This window comes from Perissodus microlepis, chromosome 11 (assembly GCF_051167445.1).
Source record: "Perissodus microlepis isolate ML-2025 ecotype Zambia chromosome 11, ASM5116744v1, whole genome shotgun sequence".
In the NCBI taxonomy this organism is placed as follows: Eukaryota; Metazoa; Chordata; class Actinopteri; order Cichliformes; family Cichlidae; genus Perissodus; species Perissodus microlepis.
In genome coordinates, this window is record NC_140471.1 from 10,844,703 (window position 1) to 10,867,693 (window position 22,991).

Genomic DNA, 22,991 nt, shown 5'->3' on the forward strand with positions numbered 1-22,991 from the left:
GAAGCTTAGAGATGGGTCTAAAATTTGATATGACTGAACTATCTAAGCCTGGTTTCATAAGTAAAGGATGTATGACTGCATGCTTAAATTCCCTAGGTACTTGACCAGACAAAAGACTAGTATTAATAATGTTCAGAATGTGTGGTCCGATGGTAGGAAATACCTTTTTAAGAAAATGGGGAGGATCAACGTCATTTGGAGAGCCACACGGTTTAGCATTCAACACAAGTTTCTCTAAATCAGATAAAACAATTGGTAGAAAAGCAGAGAACAGACTTGAGCAAGAACCATGCATGGCTGGGTCAGCAATAGAGTCGGAGGTCTCAAATTAGCAACCTTGTCCACAAAATAATTAAGAAACTTATTGCACATAACAGCAGAAGAGTGCAAAAGAATATAGCCTTCTGTATTAAGTACAGAATTTATAGTGTTATATAGAACACGAGGGTTATGCGAGCTGGCAGCAATAAGTTGTGAAAAATAGGAGTGCTTGGCAGCCTTTACTGCTCTCTGATAGACTTTCCAGCTAGTCTTAAGAGCTTCCAGAGAGACATGCAGCCTATCTTTTTTCCACCGTCTTTCACATCTTCTACATTTTTTTCTAGCGGCTCTGGTAAAATCAGTTAGCCAAGGACTAGCCTTTGGCTTACACTGTCTGAATCTAAAACGAGCAACAACGTCGAGGACAGATTTACAAGCAGAATCCAAATAAGAAACTAATCCATCTGAGGTGGACAACTCAGGAGGATAAGAAATAAGTTGGTCAAACAATATGGAAAACCGCTCGGCAGTATCTGAGCCAAAAGCATGATAACATCGAGCAGGTACAGCCCGCTTAACAACAGGATTAAAAAGAACAATGTCACATAAAATAGGTATATGGTCAGAAAACACAACATCCTCAACGAGTACGTTACGGAAAGATGTGGGGTTTGGGGTGGCTGTAGCTCAGGAGGTAGAGCTGGTCACCTACTGATCGGAAGGTTGGGGGTTCGATCCTTGGCTCCTCCAGTCTGCATGTCAACTATCCTTGGGCAAGATACTAACCCCAACTTGCTCTCCGATGCATCCATCGGAGTATGAATGTGTGTGAATGTACTTAGAAAGCACTACGTATAGATAAAGTGCTTGTGAGAATGGGTGTGATTGGGTGAATGAGGCATGTTGTATAGAGCGCTTTGAGTACTCCAGGAGAGTAGAAAAGCGCTATATAAGAATCAGTCCATTTACCAGATAAACCATGTGATAAAACCAAGTCCAGTGTGTGACCACGTTCTTGAGTGGCACCTTTAACAGACTGAACAAAATTAAAAGAGTTCACTAAGTCCAGAAAGTCCTTAGCCAGGGGCTTCCCCGGGCAGCAGACGTGCATATTAAAATCACCAAGCAAAAGGATCTGGTCATACCGTGATGCACAGTCAGCAAGAAACTCTGAGAACTCGGATAAAAACTCCTTATTATATTTTGGGGGCCGATAAACAATCGCACACAACAGCGAAGACGAGTGGCCCAGTTTGCACAAACAGAGTTCAAAACTGGTGTGGCGTGTTGATGGGGATAGCTGCTTAAAGTCAAGATGTGCCTTAAAAACAACAGCTAGCCCTCCTCCACGACCAGAAACTCTCGGAACACTAAAGAAGGCACAGCCAGCCGGCAATAATTCAGAAAAGGCACTTAAGTCACCGGGTGGAATCCAAGTTTCAGCCAAGCAAAGAAAATCCAGCGCATGGGAAGAGAAAAATTCCTTCAAAATGAATGTCTTATTTGCCACCGGCCATCTGGCATTAATTAAACCCAACCTGAGAGGAATTGGCTTGGGAGCTTCCGAGGCGGTAACAACCAGATCCACAGGTCGGAGGTTTGTTCGGTCCACTCCACGCCAACGCAGATGTCGGAGAGGAGGGGATTTTGCAGAACCCTTCTCGAGAGATCCCACGACAGGAACCAAGCAGGAGTCCACCGGGTCCAAAGCACGCAACAGCAGGACAGGATTGACAAATGGAGCGAAGCTCATGAGGAAAACAAGAAATCCTGAGTCTCAGTTTGACGAGGCGACCTCCACGGTTACCCCGTCTCCTGCGTCGCTTCCGCACATCCAGTGGCAGTGGTAAGGAACGCCAGTGTGGTGGTGTTACTTCCAAATCGGGAGGCAGAAAGCCTTGGTTGTCATTTCCAAACTTGGTTGTCATTTCCAAGCTTGGGTAGATAAGCCTATTTCCAATAATGTCTGGCGATCATAAAACAAAATTGACTAAAAGCAATAAAATAAAACTAAAAAGAGAGCGATAGACGGCGTGCCAAACACACAGGTGCCATCTTGGCCACCTGACCTAAGCCTAATTGAGATGGAGAGCAGAGTGAAGGCAAACATGTTTATTTGCATGCAATGCAAATAAATAAACATGTTCAGTATAATATATCTATTTTTCGGTAATATTGTTTAATTTATATAGCAAGACTCTTACCAGGTTGATAGTCTAAATGCTTTACTGCACACGAAGTATACAAAAAAAGACTTATATTCACATAGACAGGCACAGAACCATCAGTGCTAGGTCAAGGATGACAGCAGGCAGATGAAGAGGCACTTAGGAGACCTTTCTCTTGTCTTTATTCTGGGCGTTCCCTTTAAGAGCTCTATACTCAGTGAGCCTATTGATGGGGAATAAATGATGGCTTGCAGTTGTTGGAAAATGAATAATTTGGCTTGATTATAAGTATAAAAGTATTAATAAATACATTACGGTATAAAATCAGAATCACACGATTAGTGATGTTGAGTGTCCTTTTAATCAAGTTTAAATTTGAAAATTTACTAAAACATATAAAGAAAGAAGAAACGTCATGCAGTAACAAGAGAAAAAGAAGACTGAAAGGCACAATGTGATCTGAATATGTATAAAAAATAAAAAATGCCAGCATATACAGTGCAAAAAATACAAAATTTAAATGAAAAAACTGAATCATTGTTTAACAACATCATAAAACCAACATCTGATTGCATGCAATGTACATAATATGCACACAGTGGACAATGAGTATGCAATGAGTAAGAAGTGAATGCTTTATATCATCAGTGCTTAAAGGCAGGTTTGGAGATTCCTTGTCTGTTCAATATTGTTGATTCTGCTCTATGGAGGAGGCCTATCACCTCTAAAAGCCCCAGAGAGCCACTGGTTCAGCACAGATAATAAATATGCATGGCAATCAATACATATTTGGTGGTGGGGGACAGAAAAATAGAGGAAAACACAAGAAAAGAGCAGAGGGTCTGGAATGTTCATCTTCATTTATTCTTCCCTATGCGGCACATGTACACAGACACACATCACTGCCTTTGCAAGCACGCACACAGTCACAGGTTCTGGTATGGAGACACTATGCATGCACAGCAAGAGAGATGAGGAAAGGAATATGCCCTGATCAGCAAATTATCCATTCCTTTCTTTTCAACTGTCCCTGTGGGAATGTGCAGTGTGTAATGGCAAATGCACTCCTCTTATGATTTGCTGGTTCCTATAGTCATTCCATTGACTCCCACCTGAGACATAGGAACAAACTCCTCAATTTATGCTGAATAAGATTATTTATTAAGCTATTGAAATGCAAACTACACAATTTGGGTTAAAATGTATTACAAGTCTTAAACAAGGATGTTTTACTTGCCATATTATCTTCAGTTTCAGCAGTTTCAGGACTGTAACTATGGCAAAATTTCAAGCAACTTCCCACAACAGCTATATACAATGTATATTAGATACATATTTAAAATGTCTAACATGGAATGGCAATCCTCTTAAACTATGTATTTTCTTTCTTCATGCCTAATTAATAGTTAGAGAAGGACTGATTAATTTTCTTAGTCACTTATCCCATTAAGGTTTCCAAGGGAGCCTTTTCCAGCTGTCATACCACTGTACCCTACAGGTCATCACAGGAATAACATAACTTGCTTTTCCAGAGTGCAGATTAGTAGACTGTATGGTAATAAGATGATTTCATAGCTAAGTTAATGCTGGTATTGTTCAAAAGCATATTCCATAATGGAAGCAATAGGCTCAGAACAGAACATCTTCAGTACTTTCTCAGGGCTCTGACTGTAAAATATGGAAAGCAACTGATTCTTTAACTTCGAAATTATTCAGCAAAATAATACAAATATATTTATTCTTCTGCACAAATGTGTGCACAGAGATCTGTGAGCTGTGAAACTGCATTTTGTAGCATCACTGTGAAATACTGTTGACCCAAAAGGAAACATCTTAGGCTCCTTCATCATTTTTTGGTGCAGACTTGGCTGCATTACAGTTCATCAAATGCCTCAACACATACTCAAAGTACACTCAAATGACCTCCATGTAACATTAACATTTGACAAAACACAGTATAAATGTATGTTGGTGATATTACAACTTATCTTTGTTTAGTAATTGGTGTCACTGGGTGGATATAATATAGCCCAAGGGGTCATTTGACACTGTAATGATAGCAGGTTGTCATAGCAGGTGGATGATTGTCACTCTTTGCTTTCAGTATTTCTTTCATAGTGGAGTAAATGGAACTTCAGACTGTCTCTTCTGAGAATTTTTTTCATGTAGGCAAAAAAAAGACAATTGCGTGTGCATTGTTTCATCGAAAAAGTGATGACACAAATGATCAGTAACTTTCACAACCGCATCCATACAAAATCAAAGGCAATGACATACAGGCCAAAGATCATTGGTAAATGGAAGAAACTGCAATTTCTAAACCCAAAATTGTCACATAAGGTCTGAGCACAACCAGTACCCTGCTTGTCATTTTTTCAACATTTATGGGGTTTTGCACCATAAAATCATCCCCCACAGGCAGTCAGTTAGGAATTCTACTGTAACATCCCAAGGCATCTGAGGTAGAGGGGAAATAGAGCTATTGTGTGTGGCATTTTGTGCCAGTACACCCTGAAAGGGGACTTTCAAAAAGGTGAAAGCGTGAAAACAGCAATCCTGGAAACTGTCTAAATGTATACAAGATGACCCTCATGAACAAAAGGTCAAATTTATAAAATAATATTATGTGTGTTCGAGTCTCTTTTTCCCACTTTTTTCTCTTCTTTCCCATTTTATATTATTCAGTTCTTGCCTCTTTCTTTCAGTTTGCATTTGTCTTTTCCCCTTTCTTTGTTTTTCTTGAAGCCCTATTTTCCTCATTTTGGTCTCCTACTATCCACTCATTTTCTCCTTCTCTGGCATCTTAATAAGCCCTAACATGCAGGCCATTATCAAGTACTCCATATAGACCAAACAGGTGCATCATTAATCTAAGCTCTTTCCACAGCAAGCTGGGTGTAATGGTAACTGGATAACACATTGTTTCCTATGTGAGCCAGGGCATCTATATTATCTAGCATCACTCCCTAATAAATTTTACCTGGAGATGTGGCATTTTGTCTCGTTGTGCCAAGGCATTGTGTTACTGGGTGTCCCTAGTGTATGAGAATGAATATAATACAGTGTTCTCTAATTAGCCCTTCCTCTCTCTTGCTAACACCCACACATTCTCTCTGTTTTCTGTCTTCAGGTTTTTATATGCTTATACATGTATAACACATTTGTTAAGATGTGGAAAATGTGCATTTTTGCAAAATTATACATTAAGGAAAACAGGATTCTGTGCAGTCTACAAATATTTATTATTTGGTAAATTAATAAACACAGACAAATAACAAATAATTTCCCAGGATTTTACGAAATATATCCATCCTTTTCTGCAAAGCACTTTCAGTCAGCACCTGCTGTTTAAAATGTGCCACTGACATACAAATTATTATATAAAATTACATGACTTGAGTGGTATTATTAATTTTGTACTGTCCAAAATAAAACTTTAGCTATCAGATGCATCCGGCAAACTGTCACCAAATGCCTTCTCATAATGCCATGACACTGTATTAAGATTATTTACAACACATTTAATAAAACAGTAACAACTGCAAGAACAATTGTTTATATTTGAACAAGATCTACTTTCATCATCTGTTGACCTGAAGTATATTGTAGAGTGCTGTTAAGGCAAATTCAACATTTCCTGTAAGGATTTCATTTTAAAAGCCCCATAGCTCTTAATTTGACAGAAAACCTAGACAGTCTTACACTTTGGGACAAGCTGACACTGCATAACACTATCTCAAAAAGTGTTGGAGAATTTGGACTCTTCAATAGAAAGCTGCAGAAGACTCCTCTGGCATAGCTGGAGATTCAGCTCTTGCAACAAACAACGATCCTTTACTTGAAAATTTTAATAAAGAAGTTAATGCCTGGATGTGTTTGCCCACAAAATTTTGGGAGTCTGGCACGGCACAGAATGCCCAGTGTGATTTTATCAAAAATACATTTAATATGGTATTTAAAAAAATTGCAACAGAATTAAACAGACTTAAATTCATAATATGTACTGAAAACACATACACAGTGGAATCACAGCAAAACAGTTGTGCTCTGTCAAAAAATGTATCTTACAATGTATCTTACAAAAAACAAAACTTAATCTATTTATGAGCAGAGTGTTACTAATGTGTTAAACACTTTCCATGAATCATCTGTGTTTTGGTCAGGTAGGTATGTAGAAAGCCACTGGCTCTAGCCTTTGCTGGTTGTTGAATACTGAACCTCTGATCCATGTCAGTGATACTAAATATAAAGTATGAAATCTTCTGTTTTTATGTAGTAAAAGCACAGCAGAATTTCTGAGAGTATCTACTTTGGGTAACTTGTATCTTCAGTCTTTACCTCGTTAGAGTTGTTAATTTGTCCCACAAAATATTCTAACCGAGCCTGTCATCTAACAGTATCATACCAGTGAATAAGTAATAATGATAATGATAGTAGAAATCTGAATTCTAAAGGCTCATGTTGAGTTTTCTTTACATTTTCTATCACTTATCTGCCTTCTCTAAATAAACTTAACTAAATTTCCACCATGCTCACATTAAAGAACATTGCTGTATTTAAAAGCAAAAGGCACCCTATGCTTTTATTTATATGGGGTTTAATAAAACATTGGATGTATCCATGAGAGATCCAAGATGGCGTTGCTGTTTATTAATCTCTGTCAGATACACAGTTTTCTGAAGAAGTTTTTTCAACTGAGAATGAGGAAAACAATTAGGCATTTATCAAAGTTGCTGTATATGTACTACTGATTGACTGATGGTGAGACATAACTGTTCCACTAGCAAAGTACACACGAGAAAAGGGTTCTATGGTATTTCCATGGCACACACACACACACACACACACACACACACGCACAACCTCAAGTCAACCACAATATTCCATTCCAGGCAATTATTTTATCTCATGAGCCAGAGCTTACTGTCTGTACAGCCCTATACCACATACACACACACACACACACACACACACACACACACACACACACTTTGATACAATTTTTTGTACTTGGTCCAAATCCAGGGATAGCCCGAGGATGGGCACCAGTTGGCTGCCACATTTGGCTGGTTCCACACCGTTAGTCAGATATCAGCTCCATTGTACAGGGGGAATTGTCTTTCAAATGATACCTAGCCCACAGTCTGTTTATGTCTTCACATCTTTGTGCACTCTATTCAAATGTGAAATGCATGCATATGTGCATATGTGTATGTAAAGGACTATGGCAGTGCAAGCATTTGCTTCTGTCATTATTTGATATGGTTTTTTTTTCTTCTAAACACAAGCAAGCTGTCCTGTCCAACTGGTCCATTACGCCTTCTAGTGAAAATGTGTGTACTCAAGCAGGCTTAATTTCCTGACTCTCACTTTTTCTCCTTTACCACATCTTTTTGTAATTTGTAATGAGTCTGTCTATCTGTGCGGAGAAAATAAAAATGTGTGTTAATGTTTACTGCTTTGCAGCTATCAGTATCATTAGTGAAATCTAATGTGTTGTTAAAACATTGTTAGGCCCACAGCATGCTAACATCATCACATTTTACCTTGCTTGCCTGTCACTACAGTATTTTTTTAAACTGTTCTTTGAAATTCCCAAGCCAGATGCATCCTTGGTCTTGATCACACTTTATGCTCGTTATTATTTTTATTAATAATAATAATAACAATAACAATAATAATAAATACTCATTTTATAAATAAATAATGCTATTTTAGCCTCCTTTCTCAGATTATTATTTGACCTTGAATTATTTAAATTGGTATTTTAAAATCACTTGTCATGAGAGATGGTTTACTGCATGCTAAAATAATTCTGCAATTCATAATATTTCACATTTAATATTTACTTAGTGTAACGATATGTTTAAAACATTTTTTTTTAGCATTTCTTCTTTTAAATATATACGTTCACATTCTTTTTAAAATATTCTTTGGGCTATTTATTGCAAAATACTTTAAGAGGGAGGCACTTAATTGTCCCATTTAGAAAGCTTGACCTTGGAAGAATCTAATTAATTAGTGTGGTATGAAGGTTAATTAGTAACAAAGGATGTCCATGCATCATAAAGCCCCTTGTCTTAACCTACAGTGGCAGTCAGGCAGAAAAACAGTCATCAGTCATCCCCTCGGTGAGAGAACTCTGAAGTGATATTCATACATTTAGTTCATTTCTGACCAGCTCTTGATCGCTGACCCTTTTTGCCATGAAAGGCAAAGGATCCACCTGCTGGGATTCTGTATTTGAATAAGCAATGAGTTAATGGGATGTCCCATTCTCTTTGATGAATGAGATTTGTGATGTAAAAGGTGAACGTTGCAGCCATCTTCACTGCCTCAAGCCATATGAATGCAAATTTTAACAGTAAGAGTTTGGCATTTCTAAATAACTAGGGGATAAAAAACTGAAACTGTTTGTGCTAGAGAGTTGCACTCTGTTTTATTGACATCTATTCAAGTCAGTAATTTCTTTGCTGTTATATGAACTGCAGCCAGGATTTTGTTAGCTCATTGGAGTAGATGTACTTAAAGTACTGTTAATGTGCAGTGGTGATTCTAGTGTTTGTTGGGGTCCTGACTCTAACTGCTGGCCATGCAGAGTTGGACACACTAAACCCGCTAGCTAAGTTAACCAATGTAAAAAAAAAAAAAAGAAAGAAAGAAAGAAAGAAATGATGTGATTCTAGTGGAAGTTACATTACTCAAGTGTCACTCCCCTACTGTTAAGGCTAGCAGCATTTAGATATTAACATATTTAATCCTTATCTGCTCCACTCACCTTGGTCTTGCTTTATTTATCCTCTTCACCCCTTTTTTTTCCCTTTCTCTTTTCTCTCCTCTCAAATTTTGCTGAGCTTCAATGTTGTCATTAGGTTTGGTTAAACACTATCATGCAGGGAGGTTAAGTCTCTCCTTTTTTAAAATGGCACTGCTGTAGTTTAAAGTTTGTCAGGCCTTAGGGGTCTCCCAGTGGCCTGGGGCCTATAAGCAGTTGTCTGCTGTGCCTGGTGGCAAGCAATGCCTGAGACGACCTCCCTGTTCTTAGTACGTGCGGGAGTGAACGTGCGTACTTTCCATGACTCTCTATGTGCATGTTGGTGTGGGCCTGAATCTGTGTGTAAGTGAATGTAGAAGGCCCTACTGGACCCACAGCTTCGAGAGGTGTGAATACAATGATATGGATACCATTTGCAACAGCTTAAGCAGATAGAAAGAATAATAGAGAACAACAATAGACTAATTAAAGTGATGATAATATACATACATCAATATTTTGCTCAGATTACCATAGATATAATTCAGAGATTATTCTGTCAACTGGTTCGACAATGATGAATGATTGACCAATGATAGTTCTGATTATAAATTGTCACCATAAGAATACAAAATAAAATATCTCTTGTCCACACTCTGTATATGCAGTATTATTTATCAACTTATTTAAAAAAGCATGGGGAAATATTTTTTGACATGGCATTCTCTGACTTATAGAGGAAGATAACCATTCACACCTCCACCTACAACCTATTTAGACTCAAAAAATTAACCCACAGTGCATGTCTTGTACTACGGAAAGAAGTGAAGTAGCCACTTCCACACAGAAACACACCCAGGTGGTCTGAACCCAGAATCATTATGTTCACCACTGATGATGTGCTGCTAGTCTGTAGCTAGAATGTTACATGTAATTTGTCTAACCAATACTGCACAGTAAAACACGAACCCCCCCCCCACACACACAGTAATAATAAAAATAACACTATGCTGCCTCCATTATTAATGTTGTGAAACCTCCACTTATTATCTGGCAAGAAATGGTACGGAACATAATTGATCCCTGACCCTTATGGGGGCTAAAGGCAAGATGTGTCACTGGGAAAATCATACTAATGTGAGTTCTGTGTTATGTGATAACTTGCAGGGTATTTTAAAATATTAGAAGCATTTCTTATTTTCAGACAGTTATCGTGTACATTTAAGTCTCTACTGCAAAGTTTATTACGTTAAAATGATTTATTTTATGATGTTCCATCCAAGGTCTTGTGTCATAAGTGAACCTCATGGGTGGTGGTTATTGAGGACTGTACTGATAGATGCTAACTACATGTCACAGAGTAAGGAAACAATTGTGTTTAGAGGTTTTTACGTTCAATGAGGTTCAAATACACAAATCATTAAAATGTAAATGGGGCAAAGAAATCAATAAGAAAGTAGTTCATATGACTATGAATTTTTAATTTAAGTTAGCTTTCTATACAATCATTGAGACGACACTGAAATAGAAAATACATTCACAGTATACTTATGTTATACAAAATTATACTGAAGACTGTCTTTCAGGGTGGTAAATATTTATAGACATTGTCAAACAACTCACAAGTTGGTATGTTTACAATGGCCTCAATAAGTTGAGCAGTGCTAAATTTAAATTAAAAAGAAATCATATGGAAGGAAGGTTCTGTGATTCCAAGTCCCTGGTTCTTTGAGTCTGAACATTAGGAACCTCATAACTCTGCCAGGAAACAAACACTCTCTCAGAACTCCACTGGGTCGTCTTAAGCATAGGAAGAGGCACATTAGAAATTTTCTTCAAGTTACCAGAAACAAAGACTTAAAGAGAGGTCCCACAGACACTACTACAGTTAGCCAACACTGAGGTGAAGACTGAAGGTCAGGTCCGAGCTTAAATAGCAGCCAGCTGATTGCCATGCGATCCACAGGTGTTTGATTGATTCAGGTGTGGCCAGGAGAGGGTGGAGCTCCACACACACACACACACACACACACACACACACACACACACACACACACACACACACACACACACACACACACACAGAGTAGTCAGCACATAAACAGAGTAAGAGAGAGAGGGAGACAGAGGGAAAACAAAGGAGAGAGAGAAACGGTGGAGACACAAAGGAGGACTGGAGGACCATGACATGATTTCGTATTTTAATAATGTGAAATGTTCACATGCCACAATTTTAAAGCTAGTAACATCAAAAATACTTTGCTACCCTTAAACCTACCCCTAAATTTTACACATACCAGGCATTTTCACTAGAAGCGAGCCTTTATTCATTTTTCTATTTCTTTTCCATTTAAATCTTAAGCTGAATCAGTCTTCCAGTTCCTGTATAACAAGCACACATGCTGTTTTTGTGAAGCAAATCTTGAAATGTAGTTTCTCTAGCACACAGACACACACACGCACACAGAGCAAAAAAGCAGAGTGAGTGAGAGAGAGAAAGAGCCTTTTCTTTCTTAACTCTCTCTCCTTGTTATGTTCAGTTAGGACTTAAGGGCAGCCATTTGTATGCTCTTATATTCCACAGGGAGCTGTCCTCAAAAGCCACTATCTCAAGCTTTTCATATGATTTTGCAATCAAAACCTTGGGAAATACTTGAGCAGAGGTGGCTCTCAGAGTGCTGAGATGTGCAGTTTTCCATCTATCTGTAGAGTGGTAATTGACAGGAAAGGTAGGTGAGAGGAAAGCAAAAGGAAGGGTGCTGCAGATCAGTCGCTGAGTCTGCACAGGGAGTCTGTGATTGGAGCAATTCCACTTAGGGAATTTGATATTGGAGGCCATATGGATGGCTTGCCTGTCTGCCATGGCATCTATGCAGCACTTGCTGGATCTCTGATTGGAGAATTTCAAATAGCACCAAAGATTTAGAATGGTATGACAAGGACAATTTGTCAAGTATCACAACCGAGTGTTCCTTTTGTGTAGCTTGTACATTTGTCTCATATTTTCTGGGTATAGACAGAGGAAATAAAATACCCAGCCCATCCTCAAACTCTCAGCACTCCCGTAAAGTAATTTCAGAGACAACAAATGTGATTTAAATGTGTTTTTTCATTGTGTAAGAGTATACAAGTGCTATTGTGATTGCACATACAGGTGCACACTTGCACATATTGTAGGCGTCAGTCCTTGTAAATACACAGTGTTTGGGCATATGCATGCACTTACACAAGACATGAAGAAAAGGAGGTATATGTGTTGTCTGTGTAGGTGTAAAATAGAGGTAAGCTGAGAAATTGCAGAGGACTTGAAAGTCTTGCATGGTAATGAGAAAAGGGACACTAATTCTTTCATTTGATGCTCTGTAATTATGGCGTCCACGGCCCAGTCTGGCACACCAACTAGATTTATGGTCTCCTTTGGTATGAAACTGTGTGTTCATGTGTGTGTGAGGAAGAAAGACAGTGGAGGTGAGGCAAGATAGAGAGCAGAGAGCGAGAAGCTAACAGGCAATTGGACAAAGGGGAGGGAAGGCAGAGTGAGAAAAAAAATTAAAGATTGTTATAAAACACAGTCTCCTATCTTAAATCACAAGTTTTGCCCAAGTGAAGTGTAGGCTGTGATTACTATGATAAAAGGTCATGGCTGAATACATTTACATCTTCTCAATGACAAATTGACCTTGTTGGAGTGCAAGCCAAGAGGATGTACCTACATCTGTTTGTATTGTATATATTTATTTATTTTTTAAATCTCCACTCGAATAAAGATTTTGTTGCAGTTTTTCTGATCTACAACATTTGCCTGTTACGCATAGTATAGGTAATGAGTGTTAGGTGTTAACTTGATATATGAATCCATGTGTCTCTGTCTCTTCAAATATCAAAATATATTCTATGTAAAGAAAAAAACGTGTGCTCCATGACATTTATCCACTTCTATTTTACTGACTTAATCAATTACCTTCTAACAATACGTCACTTCTGAGTTTCAGTGCTTGACAATTGCGTTTTTTTCTCTGTGTTTAATGACACCCATTAAGCCCGCTTTGGTTGGTGTTACCATGGTAAAAAAAAAATAACAATCGTAAAAGCTGTCCTTTGGTGTCCTTAATGACTGAGGATATCACAGCCTGTTTGTTAATAGTGTAAGTCCTCTTTCTGATGACTTTTAACCCTTTTAAGGATGATTTATTGCAAATACTCATTCTTTTTAATTATCCCTGCAGCAAGGTGTCCAACAGTTTTGTAAATCCATTACTGAAAATCAATACTCAGCTTTTAGGTTATGAATTAATTAATGAAGTGTGAAGTTTACTCTGAGTGAGGGCCCATTGATGAAGAAGGAATGTGACAGTGACATAAAGGTAAAAAGACAGAATGAAGACATAGACCAGGTGACTCCAAATGATCCCATATTGCCTGGTATGGCACATATTAGCATTGTGCCTTTAATTGCCTTTAATTTCTGTTGTTCATTTAAGTTAATTTGAGGTCTTGGAAGCAAACATTTATCTGTTGCATATGAGTGAGTAATTTCCCCCCACATTCCTTTGACAGCCAGTCTCCCGGACTGGTTATCATTATGTTAGGACCAATTTTACAGGAAAAAAAGTGTTGGAAGCTTCACTGATTTTTTGTTGTTGTTGTTGTTGTTGTTGTTTTTTGTTGTTTCTGTTTTTCTGTGTGTTTCCAAATGTTGTCCAAATTTTACCAGTAAACACCACTTATTAGCTAACTAGCTAGCCAACTTGTTAAAAATATAACCTTAGGCACTTTAAAGGTTACAACATAAATTGTTACTAAGATAGTTGCCATTAAATGAGGATATGATTTAATGTTACATTTTGCATAGTTGCACACTTTTAAGCAGAAGAGCATCTGAGAGAAAAACAGGATGGGAGCCTCTAAGTTCATTGTGCACCTGTGGGACAGAGACAAGAAACAGGCAAAATATATGTTTTCTGACCTGAAGCATGCTCCACATTCAAGTTGATATTGTATGCAAAACATTTAGCAAACTGTCTCGTTCTATCCCATGTTTAAATTAAATAGCCCTGCAGCTGAAATCACTGCTTTTCTCAGAGTGCACTACCTTGCAACTAATAGTCCCCATTATTCATGGCTCTACAGCAGAGGTCACTGCCATGGGGTTTACTTTTCTCTACCTCACTAAATTGGAAGTCAAGAGAAAATGAATCGAGACACCCACACATGGAATGAGCTATAGGTTTGACTTTGACTTGTCCTCAAACTGCAAAGTGAAAAAATAGTTTTATATACATGTCATATGGATCATCAAAAAGTGTGCTGTAGGTCAATCTGGGTATCGATGTATCAAGAATTTTTAATGAAATATGATTTCGTTTTTTTGTAACATTTATTTTCTTTCCATTATTATTTAGGCTCAGAGGTATGATATAGATAAACTGAGCCATCCCTTGTGTGTTATTATTTCCTTGGCTCAATAATGATTGGAAATAGAAAAAAAGAAATTCTTAACAGTTTTATAATATTGTGAGGTCAACATGTTCTGCAGAGGTTTTACTGTAAAAAGCTACACTATCACTGCATGCCCTTTGATAACCAGCATACGTAACCATACAAACTAGGCTTTTATCCAAAATTTCCTTAACTTGGAATTATCTGTTTTGACTGTATTTAAAGGAACATACTACATAAATACTAGGATACTGACATCAAATTACAAAGCTAAATGAATTTTTTTGCCTCATTTTTCACTTTGTCTTAAAATCTGATACTTCTGATATCACCTACAAAAGCTTTTTGAAAATATTATTCACCACAAACAATGCTGGCTGCCAGTCCAGAGCAAGTCTTCAATTTTCCATGACTGCCACAAGAAAGTCATGGACAAGACCGACATCTGATAAATTGGTGATTTTAAAAACCAACAGTTGAGTTAAGGTGATGGTTTGAAGCCTGAAACTATTTGTCACCTTACAAGTTCAAGGTCTGGCTTTTGAAAAGAGACATTTTGCCATAAGACTGAAAAATCCTCTTCAATTTGCTGAGCTTGACCTTTTCATCATCCCGCCAGAGAAATTATTTTATAACACAGAAGGACTGTGTCATTCAGCAGCCTCTTGCACACACATATGCCTGGTATCCATATATTGCTTAACCCCTGATAATCTCATTTCCAGAAAAGGTTGGGGAAGGTCTTATGGCTGATTGGGCCAACAGGAGTAGAGTTTAGACATCCCCAGAAACAAAATGCATCACTCATACAAATTTATCAGGGTCATTAAGAACCCCATTCATATTCCCTGCATTTGAAGTTATGTGCATTTGCATGTTTCATTATTTTTCTAATTACAGGAGAATGGTGTAGTGTGATAGGATTTAATGTATCTCTCCACCTCCTTTGTACGTCAGACAAGATGGATCCTCCCTTCCCCCTTTGGATGGGCAACATAATATATCAGCTTTGCAAGTCTTATTTAGCGACACAGTGGTTAAGACCAAGTCTGTCCTAGGTTCAAGTCCATCAGCCAGGGTCTTTTTGAACTTGAATCTGGAAAACTCTCAGGAAGTTCAAATGATGCATGTTTTGCCAGACCTGTATTTTTAAGAAAAGCTAAAAAATGTAATTTGGGTTTTCTTACTAAAACATGTGTGCTACATTGATAGCAATAGTTGCAATGCTTTTATAAACTAGTCTAAGATAAACTTACCCTTTGTAACTAGTAACTAGTTGCATGTGAAATGACAGTCACAATGTGTTTGCTTTTATATATTGTTATCTTATTATCTATATGCTAGCATTATGTACTGTGTCAGTCATACATCATCTTGCAAGCTAGTGTGCATATCTGGTGTATATATGACTGATACACACAATCATATGTGGAAATGAGAAATAATTCCTATATCCATGACAGTCGCTTTATCTAGTATAAAGCGACCGGTGTACTGTATGCACATTGTACACTATGGGAAAATATATAAAAGACAAATGCAGAGCTGGTTAGCGATTAGTATGGCAATATCAAACAAATGACACAAAGTAGTTTAAAGGTCAGATTTAATGATGGTCTTTGCCATACTCTTAAAAAAAGGTATTGCCTGTACTTAGGAAGGTGCACCATGCACGTTTTGTGACTAACATAGCTCTGTGGCCTTATTGCATAGGTATCTAAGAAGACGTCTCTGAAGGTTCTAAGTCACCCGGGTCATAGTGGTCTTGGAAAGACTTGGAAACTTGGAAAGAAAAGCATCTGGACTTCATTACATTTCTTGAAGACGTTTCACCTCTCATCTGAGAAGCTTCTTCTGTTCTAAGAGCAATTGGTGGAGAGTCCCAGATTTTTAAGCCATTATGGGAGTGTCCCATAGAGGGTTGTGGACCTCCTATTGATCCTCTGCTTAATCCCACATCCCAAGGTGTGAAAACGGGTCAGCCAAGGTTTCGGGTGAACCCATTGTGAGACCTTGCCCCACCCTATCATGTGACTTACTGAAATCAAATGACCCAAGATGTGAGTGGGTGTTAAGGCGTCTGGGGAGGGATCTCAAAACTGGATTATAGATGGCAGACAGTTGGTGTCGTAAGCCACGCCCTCTGTTCAGAGATGGTCATTCCCAGTAGACATAGATGGCTTCTTTCACTTCTCTTTCAAACCATCTGTCTTCTCTGTCTAAAATGTGAACACTGGCATCCTCAAAAGAGTGACTGTTGTCCTTTAGATGCAGATGTACAGCCGAGTCTTGTGCCGTCGAGGTGGCTCTTCTATGCTGTTGGTTTCTCCAGTGTAGACGTCTGAGCATTCTTTGCTGCACTGCACAGCATATGCTACATTGCTAAGTTTGTGTTTAGGAGTTTTGTCTTTGGGATGAACCAGGATGCACACAGAAATGGCAGCAGAGGTATATTTATAATGTCATGACTCCCCATTGATTTCTGTTTTAAGTCTAGTTTTTTAACTATGTGTCGCACTTTAACTATTCATTCACACATCACTATATTTTGTAGACTTTCACATCCATGGCCAACTTAACTTAAGCAAATACAAGTAATCTGCAGGTAGTAAGAAAATAAACTACTAACTCTTTTACGCTACGTCCGCACCTACATGGGTATTTTTGAAAACGCAGCTGTTTCGTCCACACGTAAACGGCGTTTCGAATCACCGAAAACTGAGATTTTTAAAACTCATTTTTTGCGTTTACGTGTGGATGAGGAATACAGAGTTCGTCATGCAACGTTAAAGGTATGTGCCTTTTTTCACATCACGCTGTGCGCCACGTTATTGTTTACATGAGATGAATTGCAGAATGGCAGATAGTCAGATTAACAGTATTTTGTCTCTATCTTCAGGTTTTACACGCTTACATGTAAACACGCAGTTACTGTCCCTCTATTTAGAAAGGCAGAGGTGTCACGGTGTAATTATTTTACGTGTAGTTGTTTTTTTCCTGTGTAATAATATTCAACATTGCTGTCAATACATTTTTCAAAAAAATGCCTCTCTGTGCAAAATGGGTTTAAAAACATAAACAGCTGTGGGATACTGTTTGTCTGTGATTTAGACAGGGGGAACAAATCGTGGCAGGTACGGCCTGATGTTATTTGTATCCCACTGTAACTTTACTGTATAAAGAGCTAACATCTCCAAAATGTCAGGAGTAGATAGTCATTACAACAAGTGTTTGTGAACTAAAAATCAAGAATGTGGAATGCTGTTTGTCCATGATTTGAACAGCCCAGCGGTGCTCCCTATGAAGGGAAAACCAATTTTGCAGGGGAGACCTACCTTGGCACTTGTGCAGGTGAAACCAAAGGGCAGATATGCTTCACCATATTTTCTAGTCTTTGGCTTAGAATGAAGTTGGTTTGGAAACATATTCAGCTATGCTTCATCTCCTGCTTTGCGTTTGTGTGGGAGCCCTGTGCTAGCAGTGTCCAAGCATTGTTTTTTTTTTTTTTTTCCCTTTTCATGCCGCGCCCCCCCCCCCTGCAATGGCTCTGCGCCCCCCCTAGGGGGCGGGCCCCACACTTTGGGAAGGTCTGGGTTAAACTAACACACGTCTTTAGACTGAGGGAGGAAGTTAGAGTAGCTGGAGAACACCCACTCCAAGTTGTTAGTAGATTCCATGCAGAACTTTACAGGGCCGCTGCAATTGCAGCCACACACTAATTTGTCCCTCTATGTAAATTTGTTGCTTCTGTCTAATATATTATTCTGGTCAACAGTAGTTCCAGATTTCAAAAACGAAACGTTTTTTTTGGCAAGTCCAAACTAAAATGGGTGAATATTTATGTGCCAGTAAAAATGATTCAAAAAATTAATTGGTAACCTAGAAATGTAACAAAAAAGCAGGTCCCAGGCTGGGTCCCTTAGCCAAACATTTAATAAGCAAACACACAAACTGCTCTCCAAGTGTGATATTAAAGTAAAAATTCATGAATACTACTGCGTTTACCTCCATATAATTATTATTGTTTTAGCCTTGTTATGAATCGTTTTTCCTTTTTCACTTTTGTATATGAAATTCCTTCCCTAAAAAGATTTGTACATTTGGCTAAGGCACTAATTTCCTGGTCAGCATTGCTTTTGAATAAAGACATACTGTAGGCTCCAGGGGATGAGAAACCGACAGACAGGGAGCTGAGAAAATGGATGAAGCCAGATCAGACTGGCCTAGCAAGATCATTCCCTGGGTTATTCCCTCGTTTAATATCAGCTCAGATTCTAATATATATTTATGAAGCTCTCCTGAGCACACTGACATCCTAGTTACCACAGCAGCAGGTGTTCGGTCGATGTAGTATACGGCCTGGTTCTCAGACAAACACACACAGTGGAACACCTGGATGAAGACTAGCATATTATTTAGGACACACAGATTCCCAAACAGACAATAGTTTTTATTTATTTATTTTTTCAAGCAAGCTTTTTCCTGGAGGGTGACCGCTTTCACTTTTGGTGCTTCCAAGGTCAAAAAGAACTCTGTCTCATTATAATCTACAGGTGCTTTTGGAATTCTAATGCTAGCGTATGTGTGTGTGTTTGTTATTATGTGGAGTACACGACTATGTTGTGTCTATGTGTGCTTACGTGTGTGTTTGAATGGAAATGAGTATATCTAAAGGGCTCTCACCCTCTCTCACAAGATAGATAGGATCTTAACAAGCATGAGGGCAGAAGGGAAGTGTGTGAGTCTGTGTGTGTTTGTCTTCTGGCTACAGCATTTTTTCCCAGATTGATATTGCATCAAATCACAAAGACAATTCCCTTGATTTTCTGACTCGTGGCATGGCCGGTAGTGAACTATGAGAGCTGTTCGATCAAATATTTACCAGTATATATCCTGACTCACACCACAACAAATTTTATTTATGTTCTTGGCAAAAAGTACTGCAAAGAACTTGCACATTACAGGGACAGTAAGGAAAGGACAGTGCATCTGTTATTTTATGTTTACCTAATGAAAAAAGACAAAAATAATAATAAAAAGAAAAATCGACTTGAGTTTATATGGAAATATTGTTATCATACATCTCTGTAAACAATACTGTCTCTGTGCTAACACTTGAATAACACTTGCGTAAGTACTAGATAGAATGATCTGTCATTCTAATGAAGAGCTTGTTTGTCCTACCTGGTTAGACAAGCTTATTCTATATCTTGCCTTCTGTGGATCAAATTTCTCAACCACCCCTCAAGAGGCATCAGAATGCTGTCTTGTTCATCTTGTCCAACATCTTCATAATATAGAAATACATTTGACATGTTACATGATCAACAATATGTTTTCTCCAGGATAGCTATTGTTAAAGGTTTTGCATAAACTGGCCACCTGTAGTTTGTTATCAAAGCATATTCAGCAAAGCTGGCCAAAGCTGGAAGGTATGTTTCATCATATTTTAATTGCATATTTTTGGGGCATATTTGACATAGCATTGCACATTCATTTCATGTTATAGGACATGCACTAGAAAGGATTTCAGAAATAACAGATAAAACAATTGATTACAGTGCAATTTAATAATTGCAGGTCATTACTACAGAGGTAGAAAGTTATTATAGTTACATAATCTATACAGTGGATTTACTGCATGTAGTTAAATAGAATTGATTTGCTTTTTCACATCTTAAAACAAATTACATTTTAAAAACTAGTCCAAAAGGCACCAATTTGAAAAGTGGCTGAGGTTTAGCCATTAAAAGGAAGCCTGATATAGAAGCCCAACTAATGGTCTATTTTCTGTTTTGGGTGTTTTTGTTGATGTTTTTTTATATGCAAGAATAGTGACTTGTGGAGAATGACATCACTCACTGTATATGATGCAATCAAGGAACTGAAATGGAAAATGTATGGTATAGAACGGTTTGCAGGGAAGTAGGATTTGTTCTCCCTTTTGGAAGGGAAATCAAAAAAGTACTGTGAACATCTGCCCCATACTTTAGCTGGACTTTGGGTGTGACATGAATAAAGAAAGAGAGAAATAGAGAAAGATACAGAGAAAGAAGAGAATGCAAAGAGGACAGGATTAGTAAAAAAGAAGTGATGGCAGCTAAACAAAGGATGACGAGTGGAACAACACTTGGTCCACATCCCACATAGCAAGCAGGTCTGGCCCTGATCCGGTATCAAGCCGGCACTGCTGGATGACTTCTGGCATGATAAGACCTATGTCATCCAGATGTGGGCCAGGCCTGGCATAGATGGCACTGTCTATGTGATGGCATGCCATATCTGGCTTGATTGTAGTTTGGTGTATGTGGCCCAGGCCCATAGAAAACAGGTCTGGCCCGGATCTGGCATCAAGCTGGCACTTCTGACTGACCGGTGTCATGGCAGAGTGTATGTCAACCAAATGTGCGCCAGGTCTGGCAATGATGGCACTGTTTATGCGATGGCATGCCATATCTGGCTCGATTGTGGGTTGGGTTATGTGGCCCAGGCCCATAGAAAACAGGTCTGGCCCGGATCTGGCATCAAGCTGGCACTTCTGACTGACCGGTGTCATGACAGAGTGTATGTCAACCAGATGTGGGCCAGGTCTGGCAATGATGACACTGTTTATGTTCCTATTTTCCTATTTTAGTTATAAACTAAAAATGCCTTAGGTGTAAGGCATTTGGGTCACCACTAACCTACTGATTGCAACGTTAGTGGTTCAATCCCTGGCTCCTCCAGTCTGCATGTCAAAAGTGTAAACGTGCATGAATGTAGTTAGGAAGCACTCAATTTAGAGAAAGTGTGTGATTGGGTGAATGTGGCATGTTGTACAGAGCACTTTGAGTAATCCGGGAGAGTAATATAGCATTTTATAAGAATCAGTCCATTCACTGTCTGAACAGAGTTTCATCATGTTACTTTTGCACTATTATGCTCTGGCACATGTTGTTATTACATGGCTTGATTAAGGTACACATTAGGCTGACATCTGGGGCCAGAGCTGAAACTGTTTTGAGCCAGCACAGGGCCAGCAGTGTGTCTACAACTGGCCCATGACTGCACTCAACTTACACATGGCACACATACCACAAAGAATGACGGCCCTTTGGTGGCCCAGATCAGGTTTGCCAGAGGTAATTTACACATGGGCCAGCACAGGACCACCAGTGTGTCTGCAACTGGCCTTGTGCTGGCCCATGTGTGGGCCACCTCTGGCAAACCTGATCTGGGCCACCAAAGGGCCGTCATTCTTTGCGGTATGTGGGCCATGTGTAAGCACATTGTATGGGCCAGATCCGGGCCATACCAATTTTGCTATGTGGGATGACATACTGTACATATGGAGGTATGGAATTGCCTAGGAGAGAGACCAGTGGATGACATACAGGTATCAAATTTAAAGAAGGTCATGTACAGCACTGTTGTAACTCCAGAGGGTTGATAAGTCATACTATGAAGACATGGGAAAAAGTTGTCTTCTAAAGAGGAAGGTGATGAGCAGTAAGCAGCAGTATGGCCTCAGGCAGAGAAAGAGCTCTACAGATGTGATGTCTGAGAGTGTTGATAGAGGAGTAAATAGCAGGTCAGATGGAATTATACTGTGTCTTTTTGGATCTAGAGAAAGCATGTGAGTGGGTGCAAAGAGAAAGAACTGTGGTACTGTGTGAGGAAGGTCTGAACATGGTTTGGAGATGGTGGCTCTGACAAAAAAAGATGGGAGGTGGAACTGGAAATGACAAAGTTGAAGATGCTAATATTTTCATTAGGAGGCACCAGGAAATGAGTTTATCAGTGGGACAACTCCAGTTGAGTGGCTTGAGAACAAACTAACAGAGGCAAGGCTGTATGGAGTATACTGAAGATAGTGGAAAAAGAATGCAGAATATGGAGGTGTCAGACATGAGGAAATGAGGAAGACCACTGAGAAAATTTATTGATGTACAGTAGTGAAGGAGGACATGCACAGGGTTGGTGTGACAGAAGAGGATGCCAGAAACAGGGTGAAATGGAAATTATTTGCTGTGGCAACCCCTAAAGGGACCAGAAAAAAAAAGATGAACAATTTGTATTTGGTGTCAGTATTAAGACTGAAAATCAAGTATACTTAATGAAAAATGAGAATTTGCATAGGATGCAATTTTTATTAGAAAATATTTAGTCCGTATTCACACTGATACAGTTTCACCCAGAATGCAAAACTAAGTCATAATCCTACATTCTTAAAGTGAATTTTCAAAAGGGTTAGAATCAAAACAAGTCAGTGCACCGTGAGTTCACTCAAATGACACAACATGTGGGAGGAATAAAATGAGGAAGGGTAGCACTGTATGTAGTAGAGGAGAAGGTGGTGGTAAAGGAGAGGACATTATGTACTCGCCCTT

General features: G+C 38.8%; 1 pseudogene; it reads right to left on the bottom strand.

The window, feature by feature from the left end:
* Window positions 1-1,784: 1,784 nt before the first annotated feature.
* Window positions 1,785-22,991, bottom strand: part of LOC146377289 (uncharacterized) — a 38,466-nt pseudogene continuing 17,259 nt past the window's right edge.